The 27,179-nt window shown below is 38.4% G+C and overlaps 1 protein-coding gene across 2 annotated transcripts in view; it reads left to right on the plus strand.

Annotated features, from left to right (window-relative positions):
• The window catches only part of LOC131065555 (arginine-specific demethylase JMJ20), a 169,449-nt gene that overhangs the window by 108,673 nt on the left and 33,597 nt on the right, over positions 1-27,179 (plus strand). The window lies entirely within an intron of this gene.

The following is a 27,179-nucleotide window of genomic DNA, read 5'->3' on the forward strand; positions in this document are numbered from 1 at the left end:
TACCAAATTGAATCAATTACAGAAAATTAACACCTTAGTGTATTTACCAAATTATTATCCTTATATATCACTTGGTATTTATTGTTTCCAACAGATATAAATTCGAATCCTTTAGAGTTTACTAACTGAGTTAGATTGTAATTCTTTAATTATTATTACATACTGTTAAATTGTATTCTGATTACTACTATATATTTTACTGTGTATTGATTAGCAGGAACTTCATTCAGTTTAATATCTAAAGATTATCATAGATGGTATAACCCTGATTTCTGATAGATTACAGGTAAATTATTTTCAACATATTTCAATATCGTAAATATTTCACATTCCAAACACTGGGCTGACGTACATACTTGGAATGCTTCCTTCTTAACAAGGTTGTCTGGGAATTATCGGTTAATACTCTGTTCAGATTCTCTTTTTCTCTGATAGGTTTGCATTTACAATATATCACAGGATGGCAGGAAAGATGCTCTGATACCGCTCGTAATGTCCCCTTTTAGGATTACCTTAATTTGGTCTTATCTTGCTGTCTTAATGTAGTTTTCTCCTCTAATCTGTGCAACCCTATATGTGCCGAAAGCAGAGGCACCACTAGAGTAGATTCGAATAGGGGCTAATTAAACCCCTATCATGTTGGACAGAATGCGGAAGTGGATTTTGGGCAGTCCCCCCCTTGTCTGTTCCGTTCTCCTCCTTCTTCCAATCATTAAATATCCTTGGTATCGAATGGTTGTATTGTATGGAGAATAAACATGTCATTTGATGATGATTAATTAAAATCGCACCTCTCCATATTTAATTCGATAGTGTTAACTGCTTCCTTATGATAATCTATATTATTCTTTTATCGCTACTACCCATAACTGATGACTATTATCAAACTAATCATCATCTGCACTCAAACGGATATTCCATAAGTCCCTGTATCCTCATTAATCGATACTTGCTTTAGTTGATATCCTTGAATTTGTATGTGTGATCGACCTTCAAAGTCCTTCCTTTGGGACTGTACTACGATGAATTCTTAATTACTTAACGTTTTTTTATAATTGTTACCAACACCATATATTACCATTTCTAAAGCTGTGATAATCTCGTCTTCTAAGGGAGTCGACGAATGTTTTTGTTGCCCTAGCATATGATGTATTCCTTATTACTTATATTGCCCGTGTTGGTAGGCAACTATCATATGTACGTCAGTTTGCTGAAGACCATATGTATACTTTCTTGTTGGGTCTTTTCTTCATCAGGCCTTTAAATATAACTCTATTTATTTATATTATTAGTTTATTTGAATATTTCAATTAATAAGTATTAATTAAATAATAGTATAAATAGATAAATTTTGAATAATCATTCATTAGTAACTACTATATTAAATAATAATAATAATTGTTTCTTTTAGGATATATATATATATATATATAGATCAAGGAGAGGACATGACAAAACACCTACCACACCACTCCTCAATGAAGCAAACAAAGATCTTGCCGACCAAGTAGGCAACTAGTTTATAAAGTTAGTATTGGACGAGGAAAACTTTGGGATTGAGTTCACGAAGAGTAACCAGTCCATATAGTTTGTATGAGAGGAAGAGGATGAGGAGGGAACCTTGAGAACGAGGTTGAACCTATCCATATTAGGAGAATTGAGAATATGGGGAACTAAGTGGAAGACCTTGGGGAGGAGAGAGTCCAAGAACGATGAGGAAGGTAACCAGGGTGCAAGAGACACTGTAGGTAGACATGTTGAGGACTCTTACGTGGCCGTGAATGCAAGTAAAGCACTGAAATGTCGAGGCCAAAACAATCCAATCGGGTCTTGAGCATAGGGTACATACTAATCAAGAAGGATGGTGACTCCCTTGGCAAGTCCAAATATTGACAGGCAAAAACTCTCTAAGTTCACGGGGAATGGATTAGAGGACCTCGTAAGGCACTATAAGACATGCAAAGCCATGCGGATAGAAGTGATCAATTAGATAAAGATTATTGGTTGAGAGCATTTCTTGTGAAACTATGAGGAATAGCCATTGATTGGTTCTCAGAACTAGAGGATGCACACACAAAATCTTGGAGAAGCATTGACGAAGGCATTCCAAGCATAGTTTAAACTCCTAAGATATGATAACAAAATTGTTGCTGAAATCTATAATTCCAAATAGGGAAAGCACGAGAACCTACAAGCTTACAATTGCAAACTCAAAGAGTTAATCGGTAAGATGGAGAATCAACTAGTGGATAAATCGAAGATGCGTTCATCGAGGGATTGATCGCCCCCCTGAGAAAGAAAATGAAAGTTGTATCTTCATCCTTATATGCTGATGCTTACAATCGGGCGATGGACATTGAAAGTGAGAATAAAACATCCTCACAAGGAAAAAAAAGGCAAGTGACAACAAGAGCACAGAGGACAACAATAGTGATAGTGAGTCAAAGATAGTGCAAGCCTTGAGATGGGATATGTTGCGTGATGAAGGAATTCAAGGTTGAGAAGGAGAATACTAAAGAGGTAAAAGACTTTGGTGCATTGACTGTGAGGCAAAAGGCCACACAAAAGGAAACTGCCCGAAGAAGTTGTTCTGTGTCATCTATCAAGTAATGGGACATTCCATCAGGGAATTCACATACAATATGAAAACAAGGAGCACAAGGAGCACATAAGTGCTCTTCGCCCAAGGGGAACAGTCAACCCCTCCTACCACATTGTCGAAAATGAAACCATAAATTACCAACAATAATGCATCTCTTGGTGGGCACCAAAACCGATGAGGGAACAATATCCTGATACAATAACAATAATAGTGGGCCAAGAAGTCTTATCCAATATGATCCCAAGGGAAGATCCATGATCCAGTGCCAAAAGTGCAATGGATGGGCTCATTTTGCTAGGGAGTGTTTGAGCAATCAGAACAAAGGAGGTGTGCTGTGCAAGTGGTGTGTGCTAGGTGACTATGAGCACACCGACTTCTCGAAACAAAAAGGGTGTCAACGTGCTAGAAGTAGTAGACAAGGAGATTTTGGCAATTACTAGAGCACAAACCAAAAAGGCAATGCACCCAGACCCTTGTACGAAGAAAGAAAGACTCTGAGTGGACAAGACTGAAATTGAGGAAATAATGGCCAAGGAGAGAACATTGAATGAAACAACTAGCACATTTGTACGGTCAGAGTTCCAAAAAACCATAGTACAACAGGTGTTGCAGACAACAATTTCCATTAAGGTGACATATCGATATAGTCGGTGAAAGACGACAACAAGTCCAAGAATGAGTACAATGGTATTGAGTGGCGAGCAAGCTGCTAACTCCATGTAAATATCGGGTAAATATCGGGAAGTAGCTAGCTATCGTGGAGATGGAGATCATGGAAAGGAAACTTACAAACACAATTGTGGATGAAGGATCTGGAGTTAATTAAATACCATAGGAGATGTGGAATTGCCTTGAGAAGCTGACCTTGTGGCCACCTACATTCCACTTGGTAGGTGCCAATCAACATGACATCAAGCCACTTGGTACGTTGATGGTGCAGAGGTTGACGATCAACATGCAACATTTTTTGTTGAACTTTATGTTCATTCCATTAGAGAAGGCGTATGATGTGTTGCTTGACAGAGGATGGCTGGTAGCAGCAAAAGAAAATCACAATTGGAAGAACTCATTGTCCATTGAGAGCAACTGGAGAAACTGCTTAATTGACCTCAAGATTCAAGTAGTCAGCCAAGAATTGGCATCCTCCAATTTAGAATCAAAATGAGGAGAATCGGAGATAAACGAAGGAAGAATAGAACTAGAATTGCTCCGAGGATGAGACAAGTTCTCTCAATGGTCTATTCCATTGGTAGATGGAGGACTATGATCCCAAGGGAAGACCCATGATCCAGTGCCAAAAGTGCAATGGATGGGCTCATTTTGCTAGGGAGTGTTTGAGCAATCAGAACAAAGGAGGTGTGCTGTGCAAGTGGTGTGTGCTAGGTGACTATGAGCACACCGACTTCTCGAAACAAAAAGGGTGTCAACGTGCTAGAAGTAGTAGACGAGGAGATTTTGGCAATTACTAGAGCACAAACCAAAAAGGCGATGGACATTGAAAGTGAGAATAAACCAAAGTCTTTTACCTCTTTAGTATTCTCCTTCTCAACCTTGAATTCCTTCATCACGCAACATATCCCATCTCAAGGCTTGCACTATCTTTGACTCACTATCACTATTGTTGTCCTCTGTGCTCTTGTTGTCAGTTGCCTTTTTTTTCCTTGTGAGGATGTTTTATTCTCACTTTCAATGTCCATCGCCTTTTTGGTTTGTGCTCTAGTAATTGCCAAAATCTCCTCGTCTACTACTTCTAGCACGTTGACACCCTTTTTGTTTACACCGAGTTCAAAGTTTTTCATGATTTGTCTAGTTTGTGCTACCTGAGAGCCAATGGCTAGGTAGAGTCCACAAGTAAGATTTTGGTCTCAGTCATTTACAAGTCATGCGGGGTTGAGGACAAGGATTGGGAAGAAAGACTCCCAGCCGTACTACGGGCCTATTGTACGACTTACAAGGTGACAACAAGCCATACACCATTCTACTTGATGTACGGGTAGGAAGTAGTGGTCCCCGTCAAGTATATGGTTTTGAGCCTAAGAATTGCGGTTGAGAACCATCTTGGCATGACACCTAGAGCTTGAAGGATTGACTTTTTGCCCTCAACAATTTGGACGAGTGGTGGGGAGTGGCACAATGGGCAATTGAGACCATGCAATTTCGATGGAAGTTCTGGCACGACAAACAGTTCCGGAAAATGAACTTCTAACTAGGATAGTTCATGTTGAAATATTACGGTCATAATAAGATCAAGCCGGCGAATTCAAAAGTTCGGTGGTTAGTTCCTTATAAAATCAAGGAGGTTGGCTAGAAGGGAGCGATCAACTTGGGAACCTTGGATGGTACATCCATATGAGACCCTATCAATAGATCAAAACTAAAAGTTTACTTGAAGAGAAGAGGACCTACTGTGGAAATCAATATGTTGGGATGTGCAACTAGAGGAGGATGGACTATAGGAAGGGACGAGGCATTAGAGGAAGACATAGTGATAATAGAACAATGGTTTGTACCAGAAGAAGATTGGGCTGAAGGCAGAGATAATAAACTGGTAAAGGAGAGATTGGCCTTTCGATTTGGTAGCTATTTCTATTTTGTTCGACCCACATTATATAGTATTAAAAACAAGTTTGTTTAAAGAAAAAATATGGAGATTGATTGCTGTGTCAATTCATTCATGATCAGGTTTTAGTGGTTCGTTTTTCAAAACTCATTTCATTTATTTCTTTCTTGTACATTGGAGAGAATTGGGGGGATGTTTATAGAAAAACATTTTTTTTAAAAACAAATTTTGATAAATTCTTTTTGCATACTTTTTGTTTTAACTTTTTGGTGAGTAAGAGGATTGTTGCCTCCAAACATGGGGAAGTGGTTAAGAATCAAACAAACTTATTTCTTCTCCCTTGCATATAAATTGGTGTTTTTAGAGGAGGTAGACACTTTTGGAAATTTGGGGAAGTAGAGTTAGTTTTATTTTGGAAGGGTAGATATATTTGTTTTATGTTTTCATATGTGGGAAGGGATATAAAAAGAAGAGGTGCATTTTTATAAGGCATAATATAGAGTCCATATATAGTTCTCTTTTCTTCCTTAGGAGATCAAGAAGAATATTGTAGGAGCTTTGTTTTGGGAAGGATTGGAAGGCTCGTGTCTTCTCTCAAGTCGACTTTTCAAAGCATTATTCAGGCATGAGTTCCATCTGCTATGAAGTTACCTTGTCATTCTGGTTATTAGTATATCAAAATGATGAATAGTAAGCTATAAAGTGGCTCGCAGAATGCAATGAAAATTACATGTAACATGCAAAGGAAATGTATCTTTGAATATTGATAATACTTATATAATAATATTATGGAAAATCTGATTTGGTTTTAGATACATTTATGTTAACAGTTAAATCTGTAGCTTTATATATATATATTATACTGTGAGTTATTGAACATTTTATTTGTTCTCCATTCTAGAAAGGAAAGTAATGCTTTGCTATTGATCATTGGAAAAGTATCATGTTTGTATATCAACTTGAGATTTTAGAGTTATATGTATATATATTCAATAAATAATACCTAATTTCAAGTTGCATGATATTTCAAAGTTGCTCTTTTAGTCCAATAAAGAACATCGAATAAATAGGTTCTAGGGATGACAACCCTTCACGGAACCAAACTCTTTAGAACGTCAGTTTTAGTGAGAAAACCAAGTACAGAGTTATGTTACAAGATTATATGTTTGTATTACACGTCTTTATGAAATCTTATTACTATGGTTGCATGGGCAAAGGTAGGAAAATCTAGAATCTAGATTTCAGATAGCAAAGAGGGAGGTCTAGTATAGATGAAGGAACTCAATTGAAATTTTATGTTTTGTTAGACTATTATTGTGACTTAACTATAGAGTTGAAACAGCCTATACTGTAAGATGTTTGTAGTTTCCAAGTTGAGTCAGAGGTGTGTGAACACTTGACTCTTTTGTTTTAAAAACCTTTGGCCAAAGTGATGCATAAATCCTTGCATGCATCAAGTCAGTTCACATGTGTTTCTAGTTCATAATTCCTCTAGTATGGTCATACTTATTTGTAAGTCTGTCTATAGTAGTATGGTCAGATGGGTTATGTGGAACATGACACTAGGACTCAGGTGGTTCAATGTAGGTTCCTATGGTCTATACTCTTTGTGAAGGGTAGGGCGACTTCTAGTAGGAAGGTGTGTGGGGGACTGTTGGTCTGAGGTTGGAGGTAAAGCACTCAGATGATGCTCTCCCTCTTGCAGTTGACTAGTTGAGGCTCGCGAGGCAGTTACAAAATTTGAATGTGCGTAACACTGTGTTGTGACGTATTCACACATCGCCCCATTGCAAATGGGGACCCCTACTTTTTGCTTTCTAGGGTTAGTCTTCCTAGTTTAGTTTTTTAGGTTCTTGGCTATTAGTCTTTGCATTGAAGGGTCGCCAGAGGGCTCATTAGGATAGGGTGGTCTACTAAGGTTCAAATTGGTCAGTAGGTGGTCCAGGTCAAGGCCTCTATTTAAAGTTTCCTCTTGGTTAGGCCTAGGAGCTTGTTAAGTCTTGATTGGGAATAGAGGGATCTTTGTACCTTGCCATGAGTCTAAGTGAAAATCCAAGGGTGGCCTTGCCTTTAAGACCTAGGGCATTTAGTTAAGGAAGTGATGAAGAATTTGAGCACAATTGCCAAATTCGCTCTTGACCCTTCCAAAGGGACAAGAGCGAATTTCCTTAGAATCCTCTTTTGCTCCCAGTCTAGACCTCAAAGCTTACTCCTACGCCTTGAGTGAGTGAGGAATGACCTATTTTTGCCTTGTGAACAAGTTGGAGCGAGATGGGATGAAGAAATTGGGCTTAAAACATCAATTTCGCTCCTAACCCTTCCAAAGGGTCTAGAGCGAATTCTCCTAAGAGCCTCTCTTGGTCCTAACTTGGGCTATAACCCTTGCTTCCAGGCTTCAATTGAATGAAGAATGATCTATTCATGCCTTTGGAAGTGAGTTCCAAACAAGTGTGATAAGGAAAAGTGAAGAATTTGTGCAAAGAAGCAAATTTTGCTCTTGACCCTTCCAAAGGGTCCAAAGCGAAATTCCTAGATAGGTCCTGTCCTTCCAAAGGTACCCAAGCGAAATTGTTAAGATGCACTTTTCATTCAACATTTTGACTAGGCACTTCCTTAAGGTGGTTTGTTGGTTTGTCCTAATTTGAGAACAATGTGATTGAGGGTGAGGTTTGAGTGTTTGGAAGGTATCTAAAGACTAATTCCTCAAATTCGCTCCTGACCCTTCCAAAGGGTCTAGAGCAAATTTCCTTATATCTCCCTTGGTCCTAATTTGCCTCATAAACCTTATCCCTATGGTGTGATTGAGAGAGTATTGATGTGTGCAATAAAGTGAGGTGATGGAAAGTGAAGGATTTGAGCATAATTGCAAATTTCGCTCCTGACCCTTCCAAAGGGTCCAGAGCGAAATTTGTCTAAGCTCCTAACCCTTCCAAAGGGTCCAAGGCGAAATTCTCCAAATGATCTAATTCCTCACTAGAAACATTGAATGGTGGTCATGCATGGCAGAGAAAAGGATCAAAGATCAAGTTTAAAGCAAAGCTAAGTGAAAAAGGATGAGAATTGAGCCAAAAAGAGAAAATTCGCTCCTGACCCTTCCAAAGGGTCCAGAGCGAATTTCTCCATGAAGCATTATATCTTGCTCAAACCTATGAACTAATCCATTCCCAAGCATTTTTTAAGGCAAAACACTTGTTTTTGATGAGGAAAGGTTGAAAATGAAGTCAATAATGGAGAATTTGAGCCTAAAACATCAATTTCGCTCCTGACCCTTGCAAAGGGTCCAGAGTGAATTTCTCAAAAACATGTATTTTCCTCACAATTTTAAAGCAAACTGCCCTCAAGGTATTTTCCTAAGATGGTTTTAAGCTAAACAAGCAAGCTAGGAGAAAGCTTTATCAAGGACAAGCCCTATTTTGCAAATTTCGCCCCTGACCCTTCCAAAGGGTCCAGAGCGAAATTCTTTCTAAGCTCCTGACCCTTACAAAGGGTCTTGAGTGAAATCCTTAGGATAGCCTAATTTCTTGTCAAAAACATCGAGTAGACACCACTTTGAGAGCACGTTGGCTTGAATATGATAGGATAAGGGGGAATGTCGAAGTCCAAGGCCAAAGGGTCCAGAGCGAAATTCTTTCTAAGCTCCTGACCCTTCCAAAGGGTCTAGAGCGAAATCCTTAGGATAGCCTAATTTCTTGTCAAAAACATTGAGTAGACACCACTTTGAGAGCAAGTTGGCTTGAATATGATAGGATAAGGGGGAATGTCCAAGTCCAAGGCAAATTGGATGTGAATTGAGCCTAGAAATGCAAAATTTGCTCCTGACCCTTCCAAAGGGTCTAGAGCAAAATCCTTAGGAGGACTCCTTATTTCTTCTAATGCACCCAAGGGATCTTTTTTTAGGCTAAATTGAGGGCGAATTCACTTGATGATGATAGAGGGAGATTTGAAAAGAAGATGAATGGTGTCAAAATGCAAATTTCGCTCCTGACCCTTCCAAAGGGTCCAGAGCGAAATTCCTTAAACCTCTATTTTGCTCCATGTTTGAGACCAAGATCTTTGTTTCTAAGGCATGGTCGGGAAAGGATTGATGTGTACTTGCCTTGAAAAGTGATTTGAGGCAATAAGATGATAGAATTGAGGCTAAATTACAAATTTCACTCCTAACCCTTCAAAAGGGTCCAGAGCGAATTTTCTTGAAACCTCTTTTGCTCCCAATTTTGTGCTAAGCCTAGTGTTGATTGAGGTGGATTGAACTTAGAAGCATCCTTAGGCACGCATTTGAGTGAGTTGTGGTCACAAAAAGTGAAGAATTTGTCCAAAAATGCCAATTTCGCTCCTGACCCTTCTAGAGGGTCCAAAGTGAAATTCCTAGGAGGTCTAATGTTTTGCCTAGGCCCTTGAGCGAAACCTATTCCTAGGCAATTTTGGAGGCGAATGATTTGATCTTGGTAAGGTAAGGTTGAAAATGAGGTCTAATTGAGCAACTTTGTCAATTTTCGCTCCTGACCCTTCGAGAGGGTCGTGAGCGAAAATCTCATTATAGGTCCTGTCCCTGGAGAGGATCCAGAGCGCATTTTATTATAGGTCTTGTCCTTGGAGAGGGTCCAAAGCGAATTGATCTTAATGCCTTCTTTATTAATGGTTTGAAGTAAGAAATACCATGTTAGGATAAATATATTATGTATACTTAATCATCTTTTGGTTTGTTTTGGAGATCAACAAGACCGGGCTAGAAGGAAGAACAAACAAGGAGGACCTATTCAAGTTTCATCATCATTAAAGACGCCTCAAATGCATGGAGGAGGACTCAAAGTGCTTCCAAGTTGGAGGACTTCAAGTGTTTAAAGAGTTGCACGTAATAGATCAAGCTATCCTCAAGGACCTCATTCTACTACATGGAGAAACCACAAGATGCCAGTGAAGAGGGATCTTGTAAACATTTCAAGGCAAGATGAACTACTAGAGAAGGTGACTTGACCATGACTTCCTATCATCATAATGCAAAATCAGAAAGGGGAGGTACATTATCCATCAAGAGAATCAAGTACAGAGGAGGATCAATCAAGGTGTGAGACAATGTGGCATCCTAGTCACTGTTCCTCCAATCAGATAGGTCCACATCAGCATGTCCAAATTCAATGTACCTGACTCACCAGTTATGGCACAAACTTTGAGGCACCTACCCATGTTTCCAATTGGTTCTCATGCATTGAATGTAATTTTCTCATTGGCTGAGGGAAGTTTGTTGTAACAAACCCTAATTAGGCTTTTCATCCTGAAATCCCAACCATTCATTCTAAATCAATCTGAGCCATTGAATTGTAAAGAGCTCTCTATATAAAGCTTTGGCTCTTCATTTGTAAAGGTTAATAGTGAATAGTTAGTTCATAGAGGTTAGAATAGCTAATGATTAATAGTAAATAGAATAGAAGTTAGAATAGATTAGGAAGAGAAGGCAAGAAATTGTTGCCTAAATTGTAAATGAACCCCATTTTCATTGAAGTTATGGTGAAGTGTGTCATTTCTTTGCAATATGCATGGTTTCTTGTTGAATCTTCATTTTTAGATGGTAAATGATTAGATTGAATGAAGTTACTGAATGCACTCGCGTGGAATCCGCCTAGTCCAAACCACTAGCCTCTTGCTGATTGTAAGAGCGCCCTGCGTGGTCAATTGGCATTGAATGAGCTTAATCTCGAATTGTTATGCGTCTATTGTTCATGCATTGACTTGAATGGTGATCAGTGTTTGACGGTGATGATTTGAACATCTTCAGAACTACCCTAGAAGATCGCACTGAGCTGGTGTTGAATTGTTTAGTTTGATGGTGAGACCTAGCCTAGTAGGACTCCACCTAGTTCATCTATCTTCTCGCATTCTAGGTCTTAGAGTAGACCTTCTGAGCCCTCAAACTTTTTCTATTTCTTCATTATCCCGGTGAGTAGATAGGACTTGAGTTCCGACAGATTAAACACTTAGGCAATCAAACGTAAGTTTCCTTGTGATTCCAGCATAATCGCATCAGACCAAATTGAGCTTATCCACACATAGAGAACCTACATATCAGAACCTTGGAGTTGCCTCGATTGATCCTTAGGCGAAATCTTCAACATTCGGGGAAACTTTGTTCAAGAGAGGATAAGATACCTTGGTATTTTATTCTGTGTTCGCATGTGCATATAAAATACATCAACACATTGGTATTTTTTATTCATGTTTGTAATCTTTTGAGTTCAATAAGAAAAGAAAAGATTTCATTTCCTTATTAATGTTTCATATGGAGTATATGTATGCGATCATGTTATAGAAATGTTTATTTAAAAGTTGAAATTATTTACTTTATTTTGGATTTTTACCATGTTAAAAGTAAATTACTTTTACTTTCTTAAGTGATTGGGATTTAGCATTTTACATGTGGTATCAGAGCATTGGGTTCAACACATGGACTTATGAGCTCACTACAGAAAAAAATTAGCAAATGTTTGAGTGTTCATGTTACCAGAATGGTAAGGACAAAGCGAATTGCTAGGAAATCTATAGCTGGCAATGAGAGGTACCTCAAAGCTAAGAAAGAGCGGGAAGCTCTAATTAAAACCATAGGAAACAATAGCAAGGGGGAGGAATGGCTTGGCGACAATGAAACTTTCAACATAGTTGTAAAACACATTAACCGAGAGAAAAACGAGCTGAAAGAGGCAGCCAAAGCCATAGCTCTCATACCTCTAGCTGTGTTTGAAGAACCATCTCCTACAAGGAATGCACCTATTTAATGTAGCTTCACTAAACTTCAAAACAAATTGATCGGTTTGGGGGAACCCCTATGAGTGTGACCACCCCTTGAGCTCATAGTAATAAGCTCATGGTTAAGTCTTTCATTGTGTACGGGTCCAATTTTTTTATGACAATGGTGGTCAAGGCAATTTAGTACATCATAACATTGCCATACAATATAGTATGAGCTACAATCACTTCCCTATCGTACGAAATAGTATAGGTTGCATACACATCCCTATCGTATGGCTACACCACAAATTTGTACATCATATCTCCCCACACGTATAACTCCTTGTCGATCATTCCATATGACTTTGGCATCACACCACCGTATGATCACACGTCTTGGTACAAGTAGGACAACTTGGTCATAAACTAGTATGACATAAGTTAGTAAAAGTACGGCTTGAGTTGGTACGACCCATGTTGGTACAAGAGCTTGCTCAGAACTTGGTATGGTACCTTGTTGGAAAAATAGTATGGATATTTTATAGCACATTGGTATGGCATACATTGATATGACAATTGCTTCAGAATTTGGTACATTACAAATTGGTATGACACCTCTAGAACTAACTTGTACGACCATAGTCTTAGAATGACAGTTATTATAACGGTCCCAAAAGGCAATATATATTGAAGGCATTTGTAAGGGGTTTCTATTCATTACAAGTTGTAGGCATGGGAAACGACAGTAGCAAAGGTAAGAGGTTTAGGCCCCACATTCAACTAGGGAAGGCGAGAAGAGATGATGCTATTATTGCCAGTACTCACACTTGGGAGAGCTTGAGTGGCAGTGAGTGTTGTAGTTGGTGGTAGGACGCAGATGACAAGAATCCCCTGAAGTTAGCACTCATACATGCGTAGGTAGACCAAGCTATGCATTTACCTCTGTTTAATGTTTGGGAGTTTGAGCCCTACCTTAAAGTAATGGTGACCCTATACAACAGACACTCCCACAAGCCGATCATACAATATAAGGGGTGTGATATTCCTATCTCTTTCTGCTTTGTGGAGTTTACAAGGGCATTTGGAATACCCTGAAGAGGAGCCTTTGTTGCCAAACCAAGTGGGAAAATGACATGGTAGCAAAAGGATGCCCTCGTTAGGAGAGTGTGCTGCACCAACCCAACAAATGAAGAACTAGACAGTATTTGGAGCAATAGCAATAGCGGGTGCTCAAAAAGAATTTCTTTGCTATAGTCGAATGTCGATGTGTGTTGGACTTGATCAAAAGAAGACTTACAGGAGCAAGTATGGCATCAAATATTGTTGTGTGGATGATTGCTCTCATGGTAGGGCTTAGCCTTGGGAAAGTCTATAGTTGGACATCCTTACTCTCTGAGTGGATTAGAGAATTCTTGAGTTTGTAGCAAAAGGCTTTCTACATAACTTAGCACCCTAGAGGTCTCTTTTTGGATGTTGTTCGCATTGAGGTACTGTTGAACAAATGGGGATGATTGCTACTAGCTGGCCACCTTGATCCTTCGTGGCCAACTGTGTTTTATTAGGCCCACTTGGGAGCGCAATTGGGTTGCATTGAGAAAAACCAACCTGCTAGGAAGAGGTTGAAGTGGCAAGAGGACTCATAGAGCAGTGGTGAATGGGAGGCAATTGAGTTGTCTTCTTCTAGTGAGAGTGCCGAAGGGGTGTCTATGGTTGTAGAGGTAGGCTTGGACAAGGAAGATGCAGAGGCCTTTCCCATTGAGGACATGGTGGGAGAACCACTGGTAGCAGTTCCTCTATAGGCCCCAACCTTACCACCACCAATCGTGCAGCCAGTGGTAGTGCCTTCATCACTCATCTAGTCCGTTGTAGCATCCTCACCAGCTGCCAAACTAGTGGCAACACTAGACATACCAACCTTAGTTGCCCCATCGGTGGATCTCTCAGTACCAGCCAACACACTTCCAATGAATGAGGCCCTTCTTGTAGATGCTACTACAAAGCCTGAAGATGCCATTGACACTTGGTTAGAGATGATGGGGTTTCCACTTGATGTACCTCTAGTTGAGTTTGCTGAGTTACTTTTGAATAATATTTTGTTGGAGGGGACAATAGCTACGATGGTTGACTCACTCCGGGTGCGCCACAACCAATACAGGGTGTGCAGGGTGAGCATTCACATCTAAAGCCACTTCTAGAGCCTACACCTGAGCCAATACAACCAATGGTTGAGCCCATCCAACCTCTAGTCCCACAACCACCCACAAGTAGAGGAGTCATTATCTGGTGATTGGGACGAGGTCATTTTATGATTGGGCCGACCTAATCCCCATGGTCCGATTAGTATTGTCCAATACTACATTCAACAACTGTAGGGCATGGCTACATTCATGAATTCGGTGGGAGATCTTGCTAGGCATTTGGATATTGGCTATGACCCCCTTGTGGCACATGCGACGAAGTGTATTTTGGCCTTCATGCAGGTAGAATGCCATAGGAAGTCCTTTAGGTGCGTCATTTCTAGAGGTTGGCCAAGTGTGGAGATGCAGGAGATGTTGGATGCCTGGCATCGTTCGCAACCAACAGTTGGAGGCCAACATGGCTAAGTATTGTGAGTGCTCCATGCATGGAGCAATGCTTTAGGTACCTTTTCCTTGGTATTGTAGGCTTGCAAATTCCATAGTGGATGCCACTCAGTCACGGGAGAGGGCCCTTCGCTAGGTCGAGTAGGCTTGGAAGACCTTGGCCAATCAGTTCCAAAAATCCTGAGAGCAATTGGCTTAGGAGTATGTCCACATTGCTCCAATGGAGAAGACCATGGCTGATAGAGAGCATCGGCTAGCCGAGAGGGACCAACAATTGGTAGAGAAGACTACTCAGTTTGTGCAGTAGTTGGTAGAGAATGATGGGAAGCTAATGGAGAAGCACCATGAGCTTAAGAAGACTACAATGCAGTTGATGGAGGCCATCTATATGGTGAAGGCATCCAAGGAGAGGGAATTAGTGGCCAACCAATGCCTCCAATAGCTTCAACAACAACACTCCTAGGCATCTACTCCAACATCCTCCATACTTCCAGGGGCGCCTTCTCATCCCTCTCAATGACATTTCCTTCAATTTTGTTGTGTGTTCTAGCTCCCAGTTTAGTTCCACTTGTTTGGAAGACGACTTTTCTTTTGGGGTGCTGATATGGTCAACCAAATGTGCCAAGTTTGTTTTTAAATAAATATTAGTTAGCTGAAGGTATAAAATGTGTAGAATAGTTGACTATTTGGTAAAAAAATCTATTTTATGTAATTGTGTTTTTTGTTCCTGACGAGTAGTTGTTACTTGACTTTTGATCATCTTAACCAACCTTGGGCTTCTATTTATGTACTCATTTTGGATGTCTTAGGAACCTATTATCATTGTCATGTACACATTGCATATTGGAATAAGTTCTCTATCTTTCTGAAGTTATATTGTACTCGGTATTTCTATGTTACAATATTCCATGCTTTGTAAGTTACATCCTATTTACATTGTATGTAAGTAGCATAATCCTACCCGAGTAAACAAAAAACCATTACAAGTTATGGCTAATGAAAAGGATAACTGCATAGACAATAAATCATATTGTTACATTAGCATTGATATTTATCATGAGGTTCATTGAGGATCAAGAAAATAATTTTCCAAGGTTTTATGGTGATGCAAACAACATGATGATGAATTTATTTTAGTTTTCATCACCTCATGTAAACTTTTGAGCGTGACACATGAAGATGTAGTTTGCTTGTTTGTAGACACATCTCAAGGCACAATGGGTGCTCGTTTTCATCACCTTGCTGCTGTTTTGATCACTAGTTGGGAGCTTATGAGTAAAGTTTTTTGCAAGGTTGAAACCTATGGAAGACAATCATATCTTGTTTGCACAACTCTTAAATCTTAAGAAAGATTAAGGTGAAGTGATGATATAGTTTGTTGCAAGATTCAATTTTTTGGTTATCATAATAAAATTGTTGACTATATAGTGTTAAATTTAATGATCAGATTTAACAGACAGTAAGTCAAAACAAATACTCAGATTTTACCCTGGGAAAACCTTCCTCTTGAAGGTGAAAAAACCCAGCAAAGAAGTTCTTTTATACATATTGATAGACAATATGTTGTTACAATGAATCTGCTTCACTCTTTGAAGCTATATGATGATCTAGATTCTCCTAGACTGCTACATACAATTCACAGTGCTGTAGTAATGCCGATAGATGATCTGTCTAGATTGATCTGATATCAATATCAGTTTATATGTCTTAAGGATGAGAGCACACTGCTGCACAAGGAATCAATATGAAGGAGTTGAACACGCACTGTTGAAGAGTTGTCTCGAAACTGCTGAAGGATGATGCTCCAATCTGACGAAATTGGTTATCTCCAATATTTCCTTGAAAGTGAGGAATGAATCAAACCTTATACCCGAACTGAGTGTGCATCCAAGCAACGCGATTTTTCCAATAGTCAGGTCCTTGTAAACCATCACGTCTCTTTGTTTATATTAGACATCGGTCATAATATAAAGAATATGTCTTTTAAGGTGGCGGAACATATATTAGTTTATTTGAACAAACCGTTTCATTAAATAAGAAAATTGGAAATGTATAAAAGTCGAATATTAAATGTGTAAGGCTAAGGGCCCTTCACACATTTGATGCCAAAGTCGGGTTTTGAGGATCCGACCGAAGCTATCCATCAACATATAGATGCTTTTTTTGAAATTCTTTTAACAAATCAAAGAGCTAGAGTTTTCTCAAATGGCAAAGTTGGAACACTAGTCCATGACCCCATTCTCCCGTGAACACAAAGATTAGAATGAGAGCAACTCATCACCTCATTGCACAAATGAAGACAAAACAATCAACATCCAAGAGGACATGAAAATCACATTTGGATCATAAGATAATGCACTTACAATCTAGACAATTAGGGGAGTGAGGTTTCACTTGACACACTCTAGTCTAGTTGTCTTGACACTAGGTGTGACTTGCAACACAAAAGGTGCAAAAAAAAAAAAGCTACACAAACTTAGAGGTTAGATAAGCAAGGTAGTCTACAAGAGAGATTTGATATTTCAAGATTTTTTTGAAGTTGCGGGAATTACTTGCAAGGGTTGCCTGCCTCTTAGGCTAGTTAATCTTGCCCCTTTTGCTAGTCAAGGTTGCTTGGGAGATCTTAGGGTCACTTGGGACAAGGTAAGGTCGCATGAGGTCACTCCTTTTGCTAGTTAGGGTTTCTTGAGAGATTGATCTCGAGTAAAATAGGTGACCTAGAAAAGGAAACAAGCCATCTCTTTGTCTTAAGGGTCTTGGAAGCCCAAATTGGTTTTTTATGTTGAGCAAAGGCTTCTTTTCACACATACAATCTGAGAAGCACTAAGCACTAAATTTCAACCTCAAAAGGAAAGAAATTGGTTCATACAAGCCAAGATAAGTGTAGGGCTAGGCCAAAACATCTTAAAGCAAATAAAAAAGACCTCTAAGGTTTCCACACCTTAATTAGTTTCAACACAAATGTCAAAACATACGACACACTTACTAAGGCAAGGGGTCTGAATCCCATGCATGTTGAGAAAGGCATGCTAGACGACAAAGACACGAAGTGGGCTCCAAATTACACAGCCACATTGTTGACTGAAAGCAACACAAACCAATGGGATACGATACCAATAAGCATCATAAGCCATGGTTAAAAAGTCCCACATACTTTCAAAAGCAAGAATAAATTTACCTTTTTTTCATATGGCTATCAAACCTACTCTAACATGTTAAAAAATCATGACTAATAGTATATTTGTTCATGAAACAAAGCTAAGCAAGTGTAAGCATCTAAGATGGAATTAATTTTATTTCATTTACACAATTCTATGCTTAATTCACCTACATTCCTTCCAGTTGAGATCATATTCAACTATTGAGAACAAGCCTATCAATCATATTATGACATATCAAACTAATCATTTCTTTATGATAATAAGGGTTGGGTGAACACAAACCACACCATTGAGTTTGAAATAATAACGACACATCCATGAAATAAATTATTGCTTTTACACATTTTTGAAAAATCATGACTAGTGACATCTTTTACGCTCAAGTGAAATTTTTTGTATACACATGCATTTTCTACTATACTACAAAATATATTAAATATTACATTGACAAGCTTGTATCCAATGAATGAAAGAACAAACATATTTCTGAATCAAATACATGTTCAAATACATTGATTCCATAATTACAACCTTTCCAAAAATACAAGGTACAAACAAAAGAGAGCTAATCAAAGAACGAAAATGAAACTGTTCAATCTACCAAGAACCTTTGAGAAGGGGACCAATGGAGGATGTTTCCTGCCACCCTACAATATTACCATCATTGAATGTGATAGATATCTTTGCCACTCTAGGAAACCTTGAGCTGCAGATGGAGAAGATCACGGATACACCTCAAGCAAGGTAATTGTCACACACAAACAAGGGTCTCATGCAAAACATCACAATAGTCCACACAAGTTCTGCACATGGTTTTTACATACCACTCAATGAAAAAAATCACTAAGGATAAAAATAACAATTAGGATTTAATGGTTTCTTCATTGTCCAGGCATAAAACACAATGAAAGAGGCTGTAAAAGCCTCATTTCATTAGCCTATCCTAGCTAAGATTCTTCCCTTTAGGAGAAACTACACAAGGAAACTCACCTTAGGTCAGATAGCAGGCTGACATGTAAGTGTGAAGAGGTCCTTCAGTGGGTTAAAAATATTCTTTCTTAGGGCAGCGTAGCCTACTGAATATTCACCTATACCCTTTTCCCAAGTAAGGGAGTTAGGCAACAAGAGAGTGGAAAGAGGATGATGCAAGGGAATTGTGTCAACCTGAGATTTTTGTGCTTGGTTGACATGGATTGGCGAATCCAAAGAGGAAATCCAACACTGCCCAATCTCCTAGGGATGAGTAGTGCGTTGACAGTAGTAAGCAACTTGGATCCATCTTATTTCCTACAAAGCATCCCACACATCCGTAGTAGGCTTCAATTCTGGGAACTGAGTAATGATAGGTGGATGTCAATCCCAAGAATCAGTCCAAAAATTGGCACTTTTACCATTATGGACAATCCAAAATGAATGCTTTTTTAATAAGAGCTTCCCTTATTCTTAGAACAGTAAGAATGGGTGATCCCTTAGAGGGAAGAGACAGCCTAATGATACTTGCCAAGGTATTATTCTCTGCATAGTTGGCTTGAATATTAACTGCTCGTGTAGAAGGAGCCATAAGCATTTTCTAGTAAAGTTTACTTGCAAAAGCCTTATTGTGCTTGGTCGGGGATTTAAAATCTAAACCATCTTCCTGCTTCGGTTGACAAAAAGTCTTGCTTTTAACAAGAAAGCACTTTGTTTTTTCTTGCAAACCCCTCCACAGAATTTGTTGACAAAGAGAGTCAAATTGTTTTAAAGTGCGACTTGGAATATCCATGACATGTCCTGCCCAAAATTAGGGCTTTATAAATACAAATCGCAGCATTAATACTAAGCCTAGGGCACAAAACAAGTGCCGATCTAGGCAGAAAAGACATTAGGGCCGACTCAATAAAAAAATAATAATAAATGTATGAAATATATATGAGGGCCGGCTTAAATAAATTGAGGGCTGAGCCAAGCATAAAGCCACGAATAAGCTGTGAAAGATATATAAAGGGGAATCGGTTGAGAGGAGGGTAGAACGAAGGATATATCAGTCCGTCTTAAAAGAAGAAATAACCATTGAATCATCTGACTTGAAATTGGATAATATGTAAACACTCAGCAGATTGATTGAACATTACAGTTTTGGTATGAGTCTCATATGCATAATATAGTCAATACTACACCGATATACATAAACCTCTGCATGCTAATAATTATAATGCATTGCTGTTATGATTATATAATATATCTGATTCATGATTTTTCTGCGTTTACTGATTATATGTAGAATATCTAAATAATGCTGTATCCTTCCTATGTTCTGAATGTTTCCAGCCATGGTAGAGGAAATAAGGTTTCCAAGAGGGGTACGGTGATGGGGCACTCTCTTAGGTATGCCACCTCAAGGTGGGGACCAGATAGTCCCATGAGGCCAAGGGGTACAGAGGGTACTGCCTTTGGGCTTAGGAGAGATGGGCTTCCAGGGCACCCTGTTGTAACCTCATCCCTCAATCATGGTGAATCAACACAAGAAGTCCAATCATAGGGAGAGGGAAATGGTTGGCAAGATGATGGGGAATGGAAAGTGGACAACTCACTGGGTAGACCACCTCATATGGATTGCATGGGCCACATGAGGCCAAGAGGGATGGTATATTTGCTCTTGGGCCTAGGGTAGAAGATTTGAGACACCCTATCGAAGTAATTTTCTCCCATGCTCTCCTATGGTTGAGCCTTCCAAATATATTTAAATGCTTTATGATTGAATTGATAATTCTGCCTTGAATTTAATAATGCTTAATTATGATAATCTGGTTATTGAAATTATTGTTGTTAATGGTTTCTCATCTGTTTCAGGGTTTCAATCAGGTGAAGGGTATTTTCTAATCCCACTTATTTATTTGGAAATTGTGAATTAGGACAAATTTAGGGCATTCCCAATCAGGGGACATTACAATTGAGGATAGAAGAAACATACGCAAGTAAGGCTTGAAGAACCACATTAACCAATGTCATTCGTCCTCCTGGTTAAAGCCATTTGCTAGTCCACTTCTGCAGTTTCATCCTTGCTTTGTTGATAAGCCAATGCCAATCTTTAAGTTGTTTGGCTGCAAGAGGGACCCCCTGATATTGAAGTGGAAGAGATTATTTTTTAAAGTGGATGATGTTTAGAATTTGATCCTCCAATGGACGAGAGTAGTGAAAGAAAATGATGCATGACTTTGAATGATTAACTAACTGATCACATTAACAGATTGTGCATTATGGGCTATCTTGTGGGTGATGATCCTATTAAATTTCTTATACTCCGACACTCATGAGTAGAGGCTCTCATGTATTAATTGGAGTGGGTATAAAAGTTTGAATTGTGTTCCTTTGTATAATTGTATTCTATCAACTCATTTTGTCTTTATGGTGAACTCCTTGTTTATATTTGGATATTTTCTTTTTGTGTAATTTTTCACTATGTGAAGTATTTAATACTTGATCCATCATTATATGACTGATGATAGTGACGTCTTCTATTTCCTTTTTCTCATGAGCATTGGTAATAGTCACAAGGCAAGGGGACCCACAAAGAAAGTAAGTACCTTTAAGTGCTGTTAATATTGGATAGGATGATGTTAGCACATCAACCCAAGAGCTTGCACGCAGAGTCGGGCTTCTATATTGGCAAAACTTTTTGTTCATGTAATTCCGTATAAGACTGTTTGGACTACTCATAGTTATTTTTAATATGGGATTTTCATTCTCATCACCTTTTGTTTTTCAACTAATTGGAGTTTCTGAAATGTAATACATTTTAAGTACATTTTTTTGTGACTATTGTTACTACGCATATTATTTGATGCTTGAGCTATCCTTCCATGACGATCATGGTTAATTTATTAGATGACCTTTCACTTATGAACATTGGTAATAATCACAAGGCAATGGGGACCAAAAAGTTAGTCACCTATAAGTGATGTTAGTATGGGAGTTGAGGAAGCCAAGACATCAACCCAGTCACTTGCATCCTTGTTGTGATGTTTTCACACATCGCCCATTGCAAATGGGGAACCCCACTTTTTGCTTAGATTAGGTGTCTTAGTTTGCTTAGCTTGGCAATAGTTTCTTTAGTCGTTAACCTTTGCTAGTGAGTTAGAGATGTCAGGTTGAGGTTATGTTGCAAAATTGCTTGAGTTGTAAGAAGTTGTAAATAATGTCAATATGTTGCAGGAATTGCCAAGGTTGTCAAAAAGTCAATCAACCACAAGGGGGTGCGAATTTACCTCTACAAACACGGAAGATTTCAAGTCTAAGTTTACATCAACCTTCAAAAAATGGAAGTGCAAATCTACCCTCCAAAATGTGGAAGTCTTCCTCAAATTGCCCAAATCAATCTTCCTCAAAAATCAAGGAAGTGGAAATTAAGTGGAAATCACAAAGGCTAAAAATAAGGAAGTTTTCAAACACGAGTGATCGAAAAACTTCCTCCAAAAACAAGGAACTTTAATTGGCTTATAAAAAAATTAACCTCCCAAAACAAGGAACTTTAATTGGCTTATAAAAAAATTAACGTCCAAAAACAAGGAACTTTAATTGGCTTATAAAAAAATTAACCTCCAAAAATGTGGAAGGGGGTGTGCGACAATCTTAGCAAACAAGGAAGGGGGTGCGTGACAACCTTAGCAAACAAGGAAAAGGGTGTGTGACAACGTAAGCAAACATGGAAGAAGAAATTAACCCCAAAGGAATCGCCCTATGTGAAATCAAATTTAGATGAAGGGGTTGTGCAATAACTTAGGCTAATGAGGAAGAAAAAATCAATCTCCCAAGGGGGGAAAATTACCTTGCGCAATTTTAACCTCCCAAAACATTGAAGTGGGGTGCAGATTAAGCTAGGTAAACAAGGAAGTGAAGTCATCTTTCTAAGGAAGAAAATCGCCTATGTAAAGGTTTATTCCTCCAAAGCATTGAAGGGGTGTGGGTAAAGCTAAGTTAACATGGAAGAGGTGCACAACAAGCTAGGTCAACATGGAAGGAAAAAGCAAAAAAATATCCCCACTTAAGGATCGAATTGCAAGAGGTGCGAGTTAACTTCCACTAACAAGGAGGGGGCATGCAAGTTAGCCGTTGGAAATAAAGAAATTTAAATTTGCCCTCCCTAAAAATTGAGGAAGAGGAAACATGATACGAATTTACTTTCGCAAATGAGGAAGGCGAATCTTAGAAGTAAAACACAAATGGTTTTTGTAGAGAAGAGGAAAGTCGACTTAATCATTGAACAAATGCAAATTCAAATTTAAGCGAACACAAAAAAAAATGTTGTTTTTAAAGAAAGGCGGCTGTCTAAGTGGATTGAAAGGGTGCGACCCTTGGTGAGAGATATGTATATAACAAAGGAAGAGAGCACTATTTTAAAAACAAACAATCAAACAAAGTGTGTTTCAAATTCGCTTCAAAGGAAATTCTTTCAAGTTTAAAATCCAAATCTGCCCTAGCAAATTCGCATTCATGGGAGATTGATTCAGGTTCGATTCAAGAAGATAGATAAATTCACACAAGAAGGATGGAAAGCTAGGAAGGGGAGAACGAATCATTCAGTTCAAGCTTCAATCAATCTAATTCAGTGCGAATTGAGAGAGAAATCCAGCAATCAAGATCAAAGATCAGAAGAAAACGAATGAGACTTCAAGATGATTTAATCCAGCAATAAGGGTATCAATCAAAGTGAACTTCCTCACCATTAGAGGCTGATACCATCAGCAGATAGTTGAATCAGAAGTTGAAGCCAACTTTGACATCCATTTGTGCAAACTTGAACAGATAAGTCCGACTTGCAAAATTGACCTATAAAGTGGATATCAGATCTGATTCGTAGTTGAAAATCAGACTAGAACATCAATTCAGATATCCAAACATGTGACGAGATCTACAAACTTAGTAATCAGACCTTGAAACACTGCAAAATCAGACATAGAGACAGAAAAAATTTAGGCCTAAATCAGGTAAATCTGACCTTTGAAGTTAAGATGCAGGTCACTCACAATTCCGCCATGCAAGCCTGGGTGGCATTCGTGCCCAAGTTGAAGTTGATCCAAGGGGATAAATCAAAGCACAAGTTTGTGTATGTGTACCTATGAAGTGCGCTTATGAGGCACCCAATCTACTTATTCATTTGAATGGTATAGTAAGAGGATTTAATGTTATTGATGTCTTAATTCAAAATTTGTTTGTTTTGTAGGCATGGAGTGAAGGTGACATAATCAGGACATTCAAAGGCTAGCATTGCAACATTAAGAAGTCAAGGTGTCGGTGAATAAAAGGGAGATCACACCTGTACATGCTAGGAAGTGATCAACATTGCAAGATGGAGGAGAAACAAGTTTGTGACAACATCATGAAGATGAGACTTTTTGCAATTACCTTGAATTTCCTTCAAAAATCCAAGGTTATAATCAATACATCAACGTATTCAAGTTTGCAACAATGAAGATACCCTCACATATTGAGGCAGTGAATTCAAAGTCAAGTATAAGGTGGTAATCAAGTAAGGGGTTTCCACATCAAGCATAGGTATCACTCGGTCTACATCAAACTTCATCAAGATAGTGATGCAAATGCAAGGAGGTGGATCAAGTGACATCAAATGACAACAAGTAATGGCATTCAAGTCATAGACATCCTAAGTCAGGATCATACACCATTGAGGTGAAATACATCAAAAGGACGAAATTCCCAAACATGAAAGTGAAATTGTGTGAGTATGATCAAACAAATAGTTTCAGAAGAGTTAATCAAAGTTAGAAAATTTGCTTGATCACTAAGATGATACAATTTGGGAACATAATCTCTCCCAATTACCATCACGTTGAATAAACCAGATAATGTTGAGTGTCAAGAGATATTGCTCAACCACGATCACTTCTTTGTGATGATCTACATGGAAAGATGAGGTGGCATCTTACTCATCATCTACCTAATCACATCATTCCAAGTCAACGCGTCAAGATTCAGACTTATCCAAAGGTGGAGCAAGTGACACATGGTGCTTCATCAAATACTATTATATGTACCTAACCTCAATTCTCATTGGTTAGAAATCAAGATGGGCTTGCATCCAATTCATTGTAATTATTTCATTGGCCATAGTAGAGTTTGTTGTCACAAACCCTAATTAGGATTTTATCTTGTGATCTTGGCCATTGATTTGAGAATCAATCTGAGCCATTCATTGTAAAGAGATCTCTATATAAAGCTCAAATCTTCATTTGCAAAAGTTAATAGATATTAGAAGGTAGTTATAAATAGAGTAGAGTAGGAAAAAGGAGATTGTTGCCAAGGCTTTGTTGCAAGAAACATATTATTTTCATTGAAGATATGGTGAATTTCATGTGTTGATTCAACATTTTGCATGGTCTCTACTTCTCATTTTTTTTAATGTTGATTAGATGGATGAAAGTTATTGTGGAGGATTCATGGTGAAACTCTAAAGTACATACCATTTACAATTTGTTGATTATAACTTGTAGTGTATGGTTGGCTTGAACTCTTAAAATAAGCTTAGCTTTGATTACTTCTTACTCATTGATATGCATACCTTTTATGGTGTTGATGATAGTTAGTAGTAGTGTTACAAGACTCGGACTCGGCTCGGACTCGGCAAGCTAATTTTTGACTCAGACTCGGGCTTGGCACCCGAACTCGGCATAAACTTGGCCAATACTTGGCAAATTGAAAAAGCCAAGAAATTCAAAGATTTTTAAGCACTTAAAACTTGTTTCATGTATCCTTTAATAAATAAACCTTGAAGACACAATAATCTCATCAAATAGATGCTACTTTGAAGTGAAATTAAAGGTAGTTTCTCATATTGGATAAATTTATCCCAAAGCTTCTCAAAAGTGGTAAGCATCTCACAACAGCAAACAGATTGAACAAATGGATCCCAAGATAAGAATTCATTTAGTGCTATGGACAGCAATTCATCATCATTGACCTTTGCCACTGTAGCAACAAGTTGATCTGATGTTTAATGATCTTCGTAAGGTAACAACCATCATGTTTGTATCATTCTTGTATGTGGCACTAAGATTGTTCTTTGGCAGCATCTTCTAGGAAGTATTCATTATCGTGTCTTCTCTGCAATGTGAGGGACCAAATGGTCTTTCACCAAAACTAGGATGATTTTCTTTGCCTTAGCCAAATTTCTGTTATGCTCAGTCAATTGAACAAGATTGTTAGGAGGTGCAATATGAACAAAAAGTCAATCAACTTCGTACAATAGCATTTGCAATCTACACTTCCAAGGTGTAGAATTAGAAGTGTCCTCTAGACTGTCACACTCTCTAAGACTGAAATAAGTAGTGAATCCTTTGACAATTACCTTTAATATGTAGTCTGCACTCCCTACAAGGACCTAAAAGATTTCAGTCAATGTGCTCTAAAATCATGTTAATTTTCAGACCATGGAAGCAGATTCTGAATTCAAAAAGGCAATCGTAACTGCAAACTTGAGTGAAATACTCATAAATACACACCTCTTAAAATACTAACAAAAACAATAAAAAAAAATGTCATTTACTAAACTGAAACTAATTTACACTCAAATGTCATACCTCTTTTGTATTATATACTTTTTTGGCTGTTAGGTTATGTGCCCATGAAAGATCCCAAATGGATTCTTTTGCTGTTGCTGCTGTAAATTCTTAATTAAACATACGATATTATGTAATTTTCCGGTGATCTTATAGAATAGACAGAAGTTGCAGAAAGGGATTGTTTCTTTTTGGGTTTTGATGTTATAAGTAAAGTAATTGATAAATAGCAACAACTGTGAAATAAAACAGTAAACAATGTTCATATGTAAGAACACTTAAGCAATCTGAAAATACTGCAAATCATACTAGACAAATAACTTAGTTTTGTATTCAACAAGAATCCATACATTTATTTGGAGCTGTTCTCAATCTGGATTGATGCCAGATGGAGGAATATTATTGGCAACAAACAAGGAAGACCAAATAAGCTGAATACAACCCTTCAAGCCAACATACAAACAAGGCGTGGTTGCAAAGGAGGCATTGAAGCTGCTGCAAATCACGTGCCAGCTGAAATAGACTAGCCGCCCTGTTGAAACCCCCAATATGCATGCTGAATCTTCAGAACAAGCAGATGTGTCATCTACCTCTGACAATCTCTGTGCAATCTTGGATAAATCCACTGTCAACTCCTGCTGAGGGCTACGTCCCAGCAAGCTTAGACCTGGGGTTTGCATCCCAGACCAAAATCACTCTTCCAGAGCAATTCCCAAATTCGCAAGTTTCAAAATGATCAAAGATGCTATCAATTAGGTTTCATCTCTTTATAACTCCTTTCCCTTTGCAAATCGAACCCTAAAGAATAATAAAGCTTGCGCTTTATAATTAAAGTGACACTTTCTCAATTATGGCATCAAACTATAGAAAAATATCACTTTATTGCGAATAAATAGCTTCAAGCATCCAAAAAGACTCCGGGAGGTGAGAATTATGTAGCAAAGTTCAAGACCTTTCCAACGAGCTATAACACACAGGCATATCAAACCAGATGAAGCCAAA

This window comes from Cryptomeria japonica, chromosome 4 (genome assembly GCF_030272615.1).
Source record: "Cryptomeria japonica chromosome 4, Sugi_1.0, whole genome shotgun sequence".
Classification (NCBI taxonomy): Eukaryota; Viridiplantae; Streptophyta; class Pinopsida; order Cupressales; family Cupressaceae; genus Cryptomeria; species Cryptomeria japonica.